Source organism: Nyctibius grandis, chromosome 13 (genome assembly GCF_013368605.1).
Source record: "Nyctibius grandis isolate bNycGra1 chromosome 13, bNycGra1.pri, whole genome shotgun sequence".
In the NCBI taxonomy this organism is placed as follows: domain Eukaryota; kingdom Metazoa; phylum Chordata; class Aves; order Nyctibiiformes; family Nyctibiidae; genus Nyctibius; species Nyctibius grandis.
Genome location: NC_090670.1, coordinates 1766015 through 1781395, shown reverse-complemented (window position 1 = coordinate 1781395; position 15381 = coordinate 1766015).

Genomic DNA, 15381 nt, shown 5'->3' with positions numbered 1-15381 from the left:
TCAGTGCTTCCAGCCGGGGCACATTCACAGGGGCTTCCATGGAGCACAACCTCCTCGGGAGCCCGGCACGGAGGTGGTGGTCCCCAAGCTCTGTCTCCTTTGCTGGCAGCAGCAGCCGGTGGCACGCTCTTTCTTGCATCCAGGGAGCATCTGAATTAACAAGAAGATAGCCCTGATTTGTGTTAACGAGGAGGGGTGAGAAGTTAAAGAAGTAGGAGAAAAAGAGGAGAAACTTTGCATCTCGGAGCAGATCTTTCCACCGATGGCTTTGGCGGTTTATGAGACTTTATTCGTCAGGTTTTTTCATGATGCTTGGTTGCCTTTCATTAAATATTGGCCTCAGATGGAGACGGATTACGGTATAGCAAAGCAATTAATAATATTGTAATGTGGGCATGAACATTCGAGAGGATGGGGAAGTTTCCTTTCTCTTCTGAGTAAAGGTTGGGACTCATTTGGAGCACGTTTGCTTTATGAATGTTCCCGGGGATGACGAAGCCAAGGTGAAGGACCTGCTTTAATGATTCAAAGAATATACATGAGGAGGCTGTTTTAATTTTTTCCCAAATGAGCATTATAAATTTAGGAAGTTCATATTTAAGGAGAAAATGAAGAGAAAGCCAAACAGGTGAAGTTAAAACCAGACTACCCCAACCCCTTAGCTCTGTTCGGTACCGACAGGCTCAGGATGAGATTCATTGAAGAGGAACCTCTCAGTGAAACACGTTCAAAGGAGCCAGCTGAAAGGTACAAAGCCTGTAACTGTGCTGGCAGCACTCACTGGCAAAGTCATTCAGTTGAAGAAATGTCACTGAAAATAATTTTTTGGAAATGTATAAAATCTTTTCCTGGCATTTAGACAAGCAAATAATTCCAGAACAATTTAACCACCCTATAGGACTTTTTTTTTAGGTCGATTACTGCAGCTTAACAGTCTGTTGTGCCTGCTCAGAGACCCCAGGAGGACTCGTGCACTCCCGTTCAAACACTGAATTTTTATCCCTTTAACACTGTTTATTTTTCATGTCACAACAAATACCCCCTGAACAGAATAATTTCTTGTAAACGCAACTTTAAAAGCCTCTTGAACATTGAATAGGAACTAAGTTCCCTGAGTTCCATTCAATTCGCAGCATCTGTTTGGCCAAACCTCGAGAATTACACATTTATGAGCAAAAGTGGAGGGGAAAGTTGCCTCAGTGTTTAGGACTGTAATTCCATTTTGCTGTACTCCAGTTGCTCTCAAATAAAGCACCCTGGCACGAGAGCAAGGATAAATTCTTAATTCAAAATATTTCTATGTTTTAATTCGAGATGAGAGATTTAATGAATTGTATCTTCATTTTCCTTAAGCTATTCCCATTGAAAGCCATCGCCCAATATGTCCATTTCCAGAAATTTTCCAAAAAGTGGGTTTTTTTGTTCAAAAAGGCTGTGTATACCAAATCACACTTGATATTTTTATTCCAAGTATACTTAACGTCAAATCAGAAATTCATTCTTCTGTGTAGGCTGTGAAGTTACTGCGATGCTTCATAACACTTTTTACATTTCATTCACCAATACAAAAATGTGTCAGCGGTTTAAATTGACTTGATTTGTTTTTTCCCCAGTTTTTCCTGTATTTTCCAGTGAATCAACAACTCTATTCGTAGAAGCTCATCAAGTTGCTGCTGCTGCTGCCTGTCTTTGCAAAATGTGGAGATGTGGCTCACAAGCCTTTCTGCAAGAGTAGGGATCACTGCCAAGAGCTTCAGGGGAGCCACTTCTTGCCTTTCTAGCGACAGGCTGGAAACTCCATCCTTGGCTTTTATTGCCAAATTAGGCTCATTTCAGAGTCGTTTTGGTGCTTGCTCCAACGGGATGTCTTTGGTGTCCCAGCAGCCTGATCCGCGTGGGCAGCACAGAGCTGGTCACATCTCAATTTTAGACCCTTTTTAAGGATGTTTCTCCAACAGGAATGAAATCATTCGTGTTTTCCAGCGTTAAAATATTTCTACTGGATTTCCCTGGCAGGGATGAAGTTTGATCTCCATGCCTCTTCCTGCAGCCAACTCATGCAAAATCTACCCAGAAATAATTTATGCCAAAGCACTTCATGTTTTTTACAGGGGTCCTTGTCTTAGAAAATCCATGTTTGCTTTGCTGACCTTCAGCTTTCAGAAGGAGAAGTTCCTATGAAGTTTTCTCCAACACTGCCTTCTAGTGGGTCTTCACGGATGTGTTGCTACAACTCACCCGTGTAGCTGGAAGCACTGTCTGTGTCAGCATTTCAGACCCACCTTTGGCGGGATAAGCCAGGCTTTGCACAAACGTGCTTGGACTGATCACCACCGAGCAGTGTTCTTGCAGAAAACAGCAAATTTGAAGAGACTTAAGGAAAGGGAGATACCAAACCCCTAGCGAGGTGGTGTCTGACCAAGGGCTACGTCCTCAGTGGGAAACAGGGAAAGGAAAAAACCACAATAGCCAGTAACGCTCACTGAAATGTTCCAGGTGTGGGGTTTTGGGCAAAAGGTCAAGCTTAAATGGGGGTTGTGGGGGAGTGTAGGGGGAATTAGGCAAAGCTCGGACCCGGGGGTGCCGCTTTTTGTTTAGTTTTGCTCCAGCTTGGGGGTAAAAGCCCTGTCTGGGCCCTGAAAGATGACAGCACCACGTCCCCGGACCCCTGGGCATCCCTGCGGGCACACGGAGTTAGCAGTGACAGCAGTGACTGGGGTGTGTATGGGTGACAGCAGCCCTCTGCCCCTTCCCAGTGAGTCCGAAATAATTGTGTTTTTTTGTGATTTTCTTTGTATTCAGTGTATTTTCAGTTGTTGTTTGTTTTTTTTTTTAACAATGAACCTCTTCTCATTCATTCAGTAAAATTGCACCGGCTTTGTGTAAGATGCACAATGAGCTGCTGCAAGAGGAGTCAGGGAATAGTCATCTCGTGAGCGCTGAATTCAGGTGCCATTTGGGAAAAAATGGACACGTGGAGCACAGAGTCCTCAGGGGCCCTTCTGGTGCAGTGAAGCCCTGAAGCCGGGGGAGCTTTGCCCCCTCTTGTAAGCCCAGGCTGCAGGAGGTGGTCCCTGATTAGTGGTTTTATCAATCAACATGCAGCCTGGGTAGCCAACCACTACAAAATTCCCATTAATAACAGAAGTCTTAAACAAAACCTTTCACTCACTCTGAATAAGTAATTTTTTGGGTTGGATAAAGAGTGAGAGAAAAAAATTGATTGAATTTCCTTTAGAAAATTGTGTTCCCCTTCCCTGACATTCGATTGCACAAGTGTTTGGGCAGGTAACCTGGAGCCCCCGTGTCCCGTCCCAGCATGCAGATGCCACTTGCCAGAGCAAAGTGATGGCAGCATCATCTCTTCAGCTGCATCCCTGGTACCCCCGGAATGGCCTCAGCCCACGGCATTCACTGCACACATGCAGCTCCCAGCTCGAGGGGATGCGGTTCTGCTCCCTCCTCTGGGACCAGGCACCAGGGAATTCTCCTCTCCAAGGCATCTCCCCATTTCTGCCTGCCTTCCTTGCCTGCTCTGAACAGAATTCAGCGTCGAACACGCGACGTTTGCTGGGGAAGCTGCATTGCATCAGCTGCTTTTTGGGTTTGGTTAAAGGCTCGGAGCTGCTTTCTGGCTGAGCTCTTTGCTGAAGCATACAGGAGCTGCACGAGTGGCTCGCAGCTCATCCTTAAAGATTTCCATCCATTTAACAGGTATTTTTCTGTACTGGTTTATAACGCAGAATAAGCTTTCTGTGGCTTATGGGAAAACAGGTTCACGGGAGCACGAGCGCGGGAAATGAGGTTGGCAGGAGCTGAAAGAGAACATCAAGTGCCGCTGTGGTTTGCACTGTAAAAGATCACCAGCAGCTTTAAAGGCAGATTTTATTTGAGGGGAGGAGGCTAACAAGGTACAGCAGACACGGAACAGACAAAAACCTGAACAAAGAGGCCCCGTCGAGCGCGTGTGTTGAAATCCAAGTACCAGAACGACTCGCTCCTGACGTCGGCGTTTTATTAGTGAGGGTAAACAGGCAAGCGGCTGGAGCCGCCGGGTACGAACGATCCACATCACAGAAAACCATTCCCCACCTCAGGCAGGGGCTGGGTATTCTGGTGCCTTAAAATAGAGCGGAGCACGGGCGTGAGTCACAGCAGGAGAGCAGGCTCCGGCCAGCGGGGTGGGAGGAAACCACCCGGTACCGGGCTACGCGGAAACTCCCTGTCTTTTTCCTGTCATTATTATTTTATTTACAAATGCTAATTTACAAAAAAATCCCCCCTAAAACTGCTGACTATCAGTCCCCTCTGAGCCGTGGTACCCAGGGATGGGGATGCAGCAATACAGCAGCAGATATTCGAGGCATGTGGCTCACCATCCTCGGCTGCAGGGAAAAGCCTTGCTCCCAAATTCCAATTTACACTCCATTTCAAGGATTTTTTCTTGCTATTTACAGCTGTGTAATGTAGTAAAGAAAAATACACCTGGAGCAACTGCAAGCGGTGTTTTATACCTTGCTGGATGGATCTTTTCAGGTGCGTTGCCTTGCTGGTGGGGCTGATTCCTGTACAGGCAGCGGGTGGGAGCTCTCAGACTCGCCGCGTATGGTGCAGGGAGGAGGTGTCAGCATCGGTCTGACGTCTCAGACTCGCAGAATCACAGAATAAATCATGTTGGAAGAGACCTCTGGGATCATCGAGTCCAACCATATCCAACCAGTCTCAATGGTTTTCAGCCTGAGCTGCGGGTAGTCTCATCCTCAGGCAGAAACTTATTCAGCATGGCTGGCAAGTGCCCATCTCATCAGGTTCCCAGTTTTGAATGGACCATTGGAATATCCTGACAACACGGATAATAACAGGCAACACCATCACCTGGTCATCAGCAGGAAATTACCCTTGGCTTTCTAAAGCCTAAAGCTCCAACCTGCCATTAGTTAAGTGGCCAGGCCACTTCAGCACACCACATCTGCAATGCAGATGGGATCTGGCCGATTATAACCAGCAGCAGCATACGAAGACCATGGTTTTTATAACCCACACACTTAGCAATGGTTTTGATTCAAACTTATTAATAATAGCAGCAGGAGGTAATCAAAATCATAGCAATGTTGACTGGAAGGGACCTGTGGGGCTCACCCAGGCCAGCATCCTACTGAGCAACCACCTGTTGCCAGCACCAGCCCAGGTCAGCTGGGGCTTAGGCTCAGACAAGTCTTGACAGCCTTCAAGGATGGAGACTTCAGAGTCTCTGGGGAAGCCACCCCTCTGGGGGGCTGTTAAACAAATTTCTATTAAAACTTTGGTGGATACTGGGAAAATTCAAGTGCAGGTTGGTTGTAGCCTGGGACTTGAGACATTTCCTCTATTTTTGTTCCATTTTCTTGTATTTTAACCATGCCTAGTTAAAGTTTAAAAAATGCAAATAGCGACTAGAGCAGATGGGCATCAGGAGAGAAACACAGTGTTTCTTCCTTTTGTCTCAGAGTTGTTGAGAAAGCATTGGAAGGAGATTTTGAAATAGGCACCCCATGTATATATACCGCCGTACAAGCAAGCACACCCACTCGCTTGTGCTGCCACATAATAGAGTTAAAAAGAAATAAGTCTTATTTCCATACTGAGTCATTGCTCGCGCTTCGGTTAGCGACTTGAATCGCGTTGCGTTTCAGCTGGTTGGGAAGCAGGGACAGGTGCAGAACTTGGTCTTTTTGTTTTCATGGCAGATGCGAGCAGGGGAGAGAGCAATGTGTTTCTCATCCATAAAGCAGCAACAGAATAATGTTAAATTGAGACTAAAACATTTCTGATGAATAAAGGCAGAAGCACAAAGTTCCAGGAAGAAAATACGCTCCACAAGAAACTGAAGTTTTCAAACTTGCAAAATTTGAATTTGTTACAAAACCAGACATTTATAATTAATTTTAATGCTCTTTCTTACACTGAAATTAATACCCCTTTATCAATCGGCTTGGGCAGCTGAATGCGACCATGAGAGCAGGGAAGGCTTTGAAGACACTCAAGGTACATGAGCTATTTTCTCAGAGGCGATACAGACACAGCCTCATGTTTTGAGCTCTCCTCTGCCCTGCAGACCCAGCCCTGCCATGAGCAGAGGGCGGATGGGGCTGGGGCATTCATATTCCCATTTCTAGGAGCCACACCTCCCCTCCCACGCTGGTAGGAGCAGAAGGTGGCTGCTCTGCTCCGGTGGGCATCACTGCTGCCATGAAGTCACTCAGCCCGGCACGTCTTTGTGCCAGGACGTGCAGCCTAAATGTCAAAAGCTCTTTATAATTAATGGTTATGCAACAACGATGAGCAATCTGTGTCCTGCCCTCCCCAGTCTCCATCCAGGCAGGAACCAGAAGAGCTGGTGGGACCTCTTCTCCCTTCTGCCATCAAAGCTGTGGGTTCCTGGGTATGTGGGAGGTATTGTACACATCTACGGACCTTGGTGCTAGCACCGTGCCCAGCACAGCTGGGTGGTACATTGGACCTTGTCCACAGCTGTGGCCACGTTGGGCCACAGCTATCACAGATGTTTCTCACCGTATCCCACATTTCTAGATACCAGCATCATACAGGATTTGGGCAGGAGCTAGTTTTCTCCTTCCATGAACATTTTTAAGGTCTTGAAATGTCCCTGACCCATATCAAGAAGTTTAAAAAAAATCAGTTTCTTTCAAGTGGTTTCATCATAACCTGGTATTTCACATATATGTTATTGCTAAGTGTGTTCTCAGTTGGTTTGGGGTTTTTTAACGTTTTTAATGGCTACTTCTCATTTAGAAAAGGCTAAAATAAAGGGCTTCAGCAATTTCAAAATGCTGTCTTGAGAAAAGCAATTTAATGAAAAAAGAACGAAAGATTTGATTAACTGACAAAAAGAATTTGAAAAATTCCTGAGCAAATCTAACATTGGCAAAGCTGGGAGATACTTTCCACTCTTGTCCACTAAAGCATCCTCCTGGGTTTGGGGGCAGCCAATTTTGGGGCAGGTGGATGTACAGGTACAGGCTTTGGAGTGAAGGAAAACCCGAGTGAGGGTTTCTGGTGAGCTCCATCCCAGGGTTCACATCGTGCCTCAATTTATCTGGCCAGGGATAAACCGTGAGCTGTAATTTCACTACAGTCCCACCACTTCATGGCTTTTTCAGCTGGCAACATGCAGTGTCCCAGAATTACTCTCCCATGTAGTGACAACACATGCAGCCATTTAGCTGCTTGGCAGCACTGACGATGCTGATGAGATTCCTCCAGCCCATCTGCTGCGTGGGTACCAAGGATTAATGTCTCCACTGGTGATGACACAAGGTATTATTTATGTGTGGATCCACATGTGCTCCTCCTGGTAAGCCACAGCAGATGGACCGCTCTGCAAAGCCACAAATCCCTCACTTAGACACCTCCTGAGCTGAAGGATGGAGAGTGACTGTCTGAGCAAGGGATGCTGGAGGAGATGAAGGCTGGAGCCAAGCCTCCTCCTGGCTCAGCGTGGCTGTGGGGATGTCCGCAGCCCTGTGCTGGTGGACAGCCCCGTGTCCTGCCCTGCAGATGAGAAGGAAAACCTGGCCAAAACTGGGGGCAGGTCTGAAGATGCATTTTGGAGGAGAAAAAGTGTCAGGGAAGAGGAAGGAACTGGCGGGCAATGTGGATGGTTTGCAGGGAGGCTGCATGCTCTGGCACGCAGGATGCAAGAGAATGATGGGGTGAAGTCCTGGCTCGTGAATTCAGCCGGCGCCGTCCCCGTGCAGACCTGCTAGACCGACCAGACGGGCCAGCCTGGGTCAGCTGGTGGCTCATTTCCAAGAGGAAATAGGGAATGTAGTGCCGTGGTCTAGTTGCCATGGTGGTGTCAGGGCAATGGTTGGACTCGATGATCCCAGAGGGCTCTTCCAGCCTGAGTGATTCTGTGATCCTGTGATTCTGTGAATGCCGCCCTTCCATCAATTAAAACCCAAACCGAAGCGGTTTCGGTGTGTAATTAACCTGTGAGCGAAGGCACCAACGGCAAAGCCCCGTCTCTCTCCTGGCTGCTGACGGCCACGTTCCAGTGCACAGATGAGAGCTGAGCCTCCCGCTCAACTTGACCCCAGACTGGCTTCTTTCCACCAGCCTTCAGCATAATTAAAGTGTTTTATGCATAGTAATGGTCGCACTAATTAAATGTTGCTGCTTATTATTAAATAATGAAGCTCATTAGCATATGCTGTGTGGCTGAGATGCTCGTGGCTGAGCGCCGGTGCCTGCCTGTGCTGGACTCTACCAGGTAACCTGCGAATTCACCGCTCCGAAACTGGATGATCCCCATTTTTTTTCCCGTTTGTGCTGAGGGTATTAAAGCATTTTTACTTGTTTGGCCAAAAGTATTTCAAATTGGGAACATTTTAACAGGCTGTGCAGCGAAACATCCATATGCATGCTGGTTTGGGTCACTTTTGATCCCTTTATCGTGTTCCATAGGCACTGGAAAAATCTGCTATCCAGCACATTCCCAAGGGGAACACTTTTGCATTTGTACAAAGCTAAACTGATTGCAAGCGTGCAGCCAGTACTATGACAAATTTAAGCTTGTTATTTTGCTGGTGCATCATATAACAATGTTTTTATGAAAGCTGTACAGTCGCTACACGATAATTTTCAAATTTCCTGAGCTAAGCTGAGCAGGGGTGTATTAAAGATTCATATATGTTGAAATATTCACAGTATAAAATCTTAACACACACCCAACACTAATTTAAAACATTTCCAGCCATTGGGTCAAAATAGAAGCTGGGGGGAAAAAAAACACAAGGCAGTGCTGAAAATCCAACTTGTTTTTACCACTCCGTTGCACATAGCCCTGGTGAATCAGAAAGTCCTGTTTACTCCTCGTATCATGTCATTTATTATCAGAGGGGACAGCTGGGACCTCTGTGGCTGAAGGATTGTCAGCATTTCCATTACCAGTACTTTATAGCTCAGCCATTAGCATTTACTCAGAATTGTGATGGTCCAAGTCTTTGCTTAGGAAGACTTTTTTTTTTCCCCAAAAACTGTATTTTAAAGTGATGTAGGAACCATTAAGTTTTAGGAAGTCAAAAGGAGAAAAAAAAAGGTTGATTTTGCTGATGGTAGATGCTTTTTTACACCCTTCAGAACCAGGGTGGCTGGCAATAGTGGATGCTATGGGCTGGGCACTCCTAATTGCTTCCTTGTGAACCCCCTTCACAGAATCACAGGGTCGACCAGGTTGGAAGAGACCTTTTCATGCTCTGTGCATGAAAATAAGAATCTATAAAGTCAGAGGGTTGCAATGACTCCGTTGTCTCTGGAGAGAGGCAGTTAGCTCTGTCTGAAGCATTTTTATTACCTATAGCTGCAAAACCCTTCTATTCAAGCAAAAATGGCTGCGTTTGAGTTCGGGAGCATGTGGTGGAGTACTGCAATTATTTGAAAGATAGGTCGATATTCTATATTTTCATGTACAATTCCAAATGCAGAAATACACATCAAAACTGAAAAAGACTCTTTTTGCTCACACAGCACAGAAGCAGCCTCCATCGCCACCGACACTGGAGGAGCAGAGCTCTTACCTTAATGTGTTTTTCTCAAGACTTGGCAAAAAATGAATTTTTAAAAGATTTTTTCCTTTATCCATACATCACAGTCCTGCGTCCTGGTAGAACCTAAGCTACGTGCTCTGAGCCATTAGACTTTGGGAGCTGGTGATGCACCAAGATGCAACAAGCTTCTATGGGAATATAAAGAAGACATATCAGTTAGATAAATTACAAGAGTCGGGATTACTTTCACTAGTATCATCCCGAGGGCTCAGGGAATTGGGGAGTTTTTTCACAGAAAAGTCTGGGGAAGGTTTGCTGCGCTTATTGCGCTGGCAACCTTCATGCTGCTTCACTATTTCACAGCACACAATGAACACACATGAATGCATTAATTCCACCACTATTTCCCCCAGGAACCGACAAGAAACTTATTTTTTTTGTTTTTAATTTTAGCTCACAAGAAATATGTTGCTTTCAGCAGCCAAGGCTGGACGTGCTAATGCAAAAAGCAAGCTCTGCATTCAGATACTGGGCTGTCACTCTGGTCTGGTCCTCCACCACGTGCCTGGTGCATCTTGATCTGTCTTCATTACTGAAGAACAGGCTTTAAAAGTATTGTTTTGTAGCAGCACCTCAAAAATTGATGATGGGAATATTAAATTCTGCAGCAGGACTTTATTGCCTGGTTTTAACCCACTTTCAATCCCCAGGTTCCAAACGTGTGTGCAGATCCACGCAGCCACCCTGGTCCTGGAGACAAGTGGTGGGCACCCGACCTGCCAACGTCGACTCCATTTATCGCCATCAGCAGGGATGCTCCTCTGCCTGTTGACTTTCTTGGTATGTAATTGGATCAAAAGTGGGTATTAAAGGGAATATTTCAGGATGGTGAAGCTGTGGCCCTGGGTGGCTTGGGAGAAGCAATGAGGACACTGTTAATTGGGGAATTCCCAATTAGAAGTTCTCAGGGTCAGCAAAGCTGTGTGGCAAAGAGGAAAGAGAGGGAATAGGCTGAAATTGCAGAGCAGACACTTGGCAATAACCCTCTGAAGTAATTCTTACCCTGACAGCTGGAAAAATAGCAGTAGACGGCACCAATTTTTCCATAAGGATTACGGGTAGGGGCAGGACCATTTAGTGACATAACAGCATTAACTGGATCATCTTTCAGAGGCAGGGAAAATTGTGTAGATGGAAAAAAAGTTGTGGCTTATAAAGGTGGTTTATAAATAATTACCATTTACATGCTTTAAATAGTCTTGTCTCAGAAGGACAAGGCACGAGGCTGCAGCCTCAGCCCTCCACCGCTGTTCACTGCGATGCTGCGAGAGTGTCAATGCTGCAACAGGCTCCACAGCTGAAATGGAGAGAGAAGTGCCACTACTGGCAGTGAAACCAAAAATTACCGTCAATACCCATGTTTGGAAACACTTGGGCAAGTCTCGGGGCAGGCTGGCTGCTCCTGCACACCGAGCTCATTTCGTGTCCGGCCAGGCTGGAATTTCCCCTGCTCCATCCCATCCATCATGATTATATCACTGTAAACTCAAAAGGAGTTGGATTACTTCTGAATCGATCTCCAATTAATTACCTCTGCTGAACATTGTACAAAGAACCAATTTTTTCTCTCGTTCTCTGCCCATGTGACTGATAGGCTGGTAATGGAAATCTTTGCCTACAGGCAGTGTATTTCAGTAACGACAGCAGCCGAGTCTTCTGCTGCCCATAAAACGCAGAGAAACTCAGAGATATTGCTTGCATTTTCCCATATTATTTTTTTTATAGATGTCTGCATCCAATCAATCATAGCAAATGTCTTCTCTGAGTTCCTGGTATATCTTTTAAAGGTCTAAATGGTGAAACTCTTTAAGGAAGCAATGGGAAACATGACTGTAAATTGGCAATTAGTGGGAAGCAACACTCACTTATGATTTTTTAATAATTTCTACGAAACATTAAGAGTCATATTGCTGAAACCTGCTTATTTGTCTTGCACTGAGAGCTCACCAGAAGTACTTATATTGCTAAATTGACCAGCAAGCCACATTTATTGGAGTAATTTAAAATGAAAAATATCAAGTGACTTATAAAATGCAGATGCTCGGGCAGAGGCTTTTACAGTTGTTAGACTTTCATCTTCCTGCCACTGAAATCATGGGTAAAACCAACAACTTTAATGGCAGCAAATTGTATCCCTGCAGCTTATAAGCTTAGAGCAGACAGAGCTGATTTGTCAGAAGCCTGAAATATTTGTGGTATTTTGAGGGACAAAAATAGGAGTTGGTCACCACCTAGCTCCTGGAGAAGGAAGGGTCGAGGAACAGCCCTGCTCCTCCACACTCCCCTCCAAGGGGCTCATCTTCCAACCAACAGGACTTTTTCCACTAAGTGAAAGGAAATAAAATCACCTATAAGTTGGAGAATCCCGCCTCTTCCCTGCTTTTCTGAGTCTGCTAATGAGAAAGCTAATTACTGCCAATATCAGGGTACCAAGAGAGCGGCCCAGGGGGCAGCTTCAGGGCTGGGTGTTTCAGGAGGCATCCCAGTGAAAACAGAACAAAACCAGCTTGTATGTCTGGTCCCAACTTGTGGTTGTTCCCTTGAGGCTGTTTCATGCCCTCGGTGAAGGAATAAATAGTTAGAGAAACTGATACAAGTTCGCAAGTACTATTATTTGTTTTGTTGGGCCTCTTAACCTCCTGTGATTCAATGAAGCCTGTGTAAAATAGGGTTACTGCCACCAGGTTAGGAGGGTTATGGGGCTTAATTAAAGGTCTTTGAAATGCTTGAATAAAAGACATTGAAGACCAAGCCTCTAATGAAAGCAGATTATTTAAGGATTACTGAACACATCCTGGTCTGGAAGATCAGCGGAAACTGGAGACCACCATGAAAGAAAAGGAGGCTTTGGAAATCAGTGCTGGAGACAAACCAGCTGTGCCCTGGTCTTCAGCTGGAGCTTAAGCTGGAAGGAAGACGGCAAAAATTCACACCCCCAAAATAGGTGCGATTTTGGGGTAAAGACACAAAAAAAACCCCAATAAACCAAAGCAAAACAAAAACCCCAACCACAAAGTCCATTCTGTGTTGGCATTTGCAGAAGCCTGTGCAGAGACAATTAATTAAATGAGGAGGCTCAGAGGTGACCTTATTGCAGTCTACAACTACCTGAAGGGAGGTTGTAGTGGAGTGGGAGTCGGCCTCTTCTCCCAGGCAACCAGCGATAGGACAAGAGGACACAGCCTCAAGCTTTGCCAGGGGAGGTTCAGGTTGGACATTAGGAAGCATTTCTTCTCAGCAAGGGTCATTAGCCATTGGAAGGGGCTGCCCAGGGAGGTGGTGGAGTCACCATCTCTGGAGGTGTTTAAGAAAAGCCTGGACATGGCACTTAGTGCCCTGGTCTAGTTGTCATGGTGGTGTCAGGGCAATGGTTGGACTCTATGATCCCAGAGGGCTCTTCCAACCTGAGTGATTCTGTGATTCTGTGATTCTGTGATTAAATATTGCTGGCTTATGACAAAATGTAGCTGTAGAAAACACAGCTGTGTAGTAGAAGGCTGTCTGTTTTGGCACGCAGTGATTTTTATCAATTGCTGGATCAGAGGTGTTTTCTCTGAAGAACAAGCTATTCCCACCATGCTGGGGACATGCCCAGAGGACTGGCTGCGTTTCAGTGGCAGCAGAGCGTGTTTGGGTTTGCCCTTTCCTCCTGCCTCGGCCCTTCCCCGTACTCGTCTATCCTCCTCGCTTGCGAACTCATAAATAATGGAGTTGTACAGAGCAGGCAGAATTACACACATATTTTTATAGGTGCAGGCATTCTCCGCTGGAAAAACTAATTTAATTGCACTTCCATTTTATTATTTGCTCTTTTTACCCTTTATAGTGTAAACGAAGATTGGGATTTTGGAACAGACTCCTGAAAACCTCAGTTAAAAAGCCATTTCTTTAAAGTCAATGTTTGTGAATGAAGATCTCCAGAAATATGGTTATTTCGCTTGGCTGCTATAAATACTTTATGACAGTGTCTACTCTGTCAAAGAGAATATGAATTTGCCGAGTGTGGAACAGAGCTGCAGAAATGTGTATTAAAGATGCATAAACCAGACCAGAGGCTTCATTCAAGAGAGTCTTTCTCATGACTTCTTCGGTTAATGGTATGCTTTGTGGACACGGGAATATTTGTATCTTCCTTTGCCTAAAAAGCTGGTTTAAAGTACAGCTTGATGGTGTTACCAGCCGCAGGTGGGGACATCTTTTCTCCACATCTCCCTCATTGAATACAAAATTAAGTCATCTAGACTTGGAAAATGAAAAAAAAAACAGTGCTTCGGGATGGGTGGCCTGGAGATGGTGGCATTATTGTCACGCCCTGTTGCTTGTGTGGGTCTATGCGATCGCCTGGCCCCACGCCACTGTGGGGGGGGGCACCTTCTCCACCGCTGTGGCTGAAGCCAGGGCTCGTGCCGGGGCTCCTCTGCTTATCTGCTACGCTGCTATTTTAAACGGTACCTGAGATTTTGAGTGGTATTCTGGCTATCTCGGGTATTTCAAAGTGCTTATTTTTACAGCAGCGAAGTGCAGCGAGTCCTGAACACGTACGTGTTGTGTGTGACACAATCCATGCATATTCTAATTAAATCCTGAATGCTATTTGTTTATTGAAGACTAAACTATAGCTATGTGTGATTGTAACTTGCCTAATTTTTTTCCCTAACAAAGCGTGATTTATTTGAATGGATCCTGCAATCAGTTACTCAGGGCAGCGTCTCTCTCTGCAGTCATTTGGACTGTTCTGTGTTCTACTGCGCTTATGGGTTTTTTTTTTTAAAGACAATGAAATCTTCCACATGTATTAGCATAATTTCTTGTGAAAGTGACTGTGCTAAAGTCATTGACTAATGCAGTTTGCAAACCAGAGTATTTTTCAGGGAGATTACTTCCTTCTGGGGAGATATGCAAATACAGTCTTAATTTCATTCCAACATCTTCAGAATTATCAGTGGGAAATTAGTTTGTGATTGTTCCTGAATTATACAAACCACTTGTACACTGACGGCATATTAAGAGTAGTTATTTATAACACTTAATAAGTCAACTCAACAAAGGTCAGATAATATAAATGGTGCTACTGGATTCATGCAAACATAATTCATTAAGGATTAACATCTGGGTAGTAGCAGAAAAACACAAAAGTAGCTCTTGGCCTTGGCTAATTCCTTTGAGATAAACATCCTGTGGAGTTCTGTGATATTTTATTGTCTGTGTAATACAGATCCAAGGAGATATCAAGTACTGACTGGGATGTTTTAAGGTCAAGCCCTGGGTTTTTGTGGAGCACCAGGGGTTGAAAGGTGGTGAAGCTCAAGCCCTCAGCTCCCTGGCACCACCAAAACTGGCAGCCTGTAGTGATGCAGGGTCCAGAAAAGGAAGGTGCCCGCTTCGGAGAGTGTCTCTGGCCTGATCATTATTTCAGCTGGTCCTTTTAACATATTCCAGAAAGCCCAGGATGCTCAAAAGCCCAGGAACAAAGCAAGCTCCCAAGGAGCGCAGGACTGGACCATGAGTGAAATAGGAGCTGAGCTGAAGCGATGGCTCTTCCAAGGATGCTCCTGTACTTACACAGAGATCTGAGAGCTGGAGAGGCTTTTGGACCAGAGAAAAAGGTGCTGCTTGAAGAATCGTGCCAACTTGCTGGGTTTTTTTGGAAGGTAAATTATATTTTCACACTGAAAAGGCAAGGGCTCTGCATGGCAAAAGCCAGGTGGAGGGAGCATGACACCCTCCTTTGGGACTCTTCCACGCACCCATAGTGAATGCCTCCTGCCCTTGC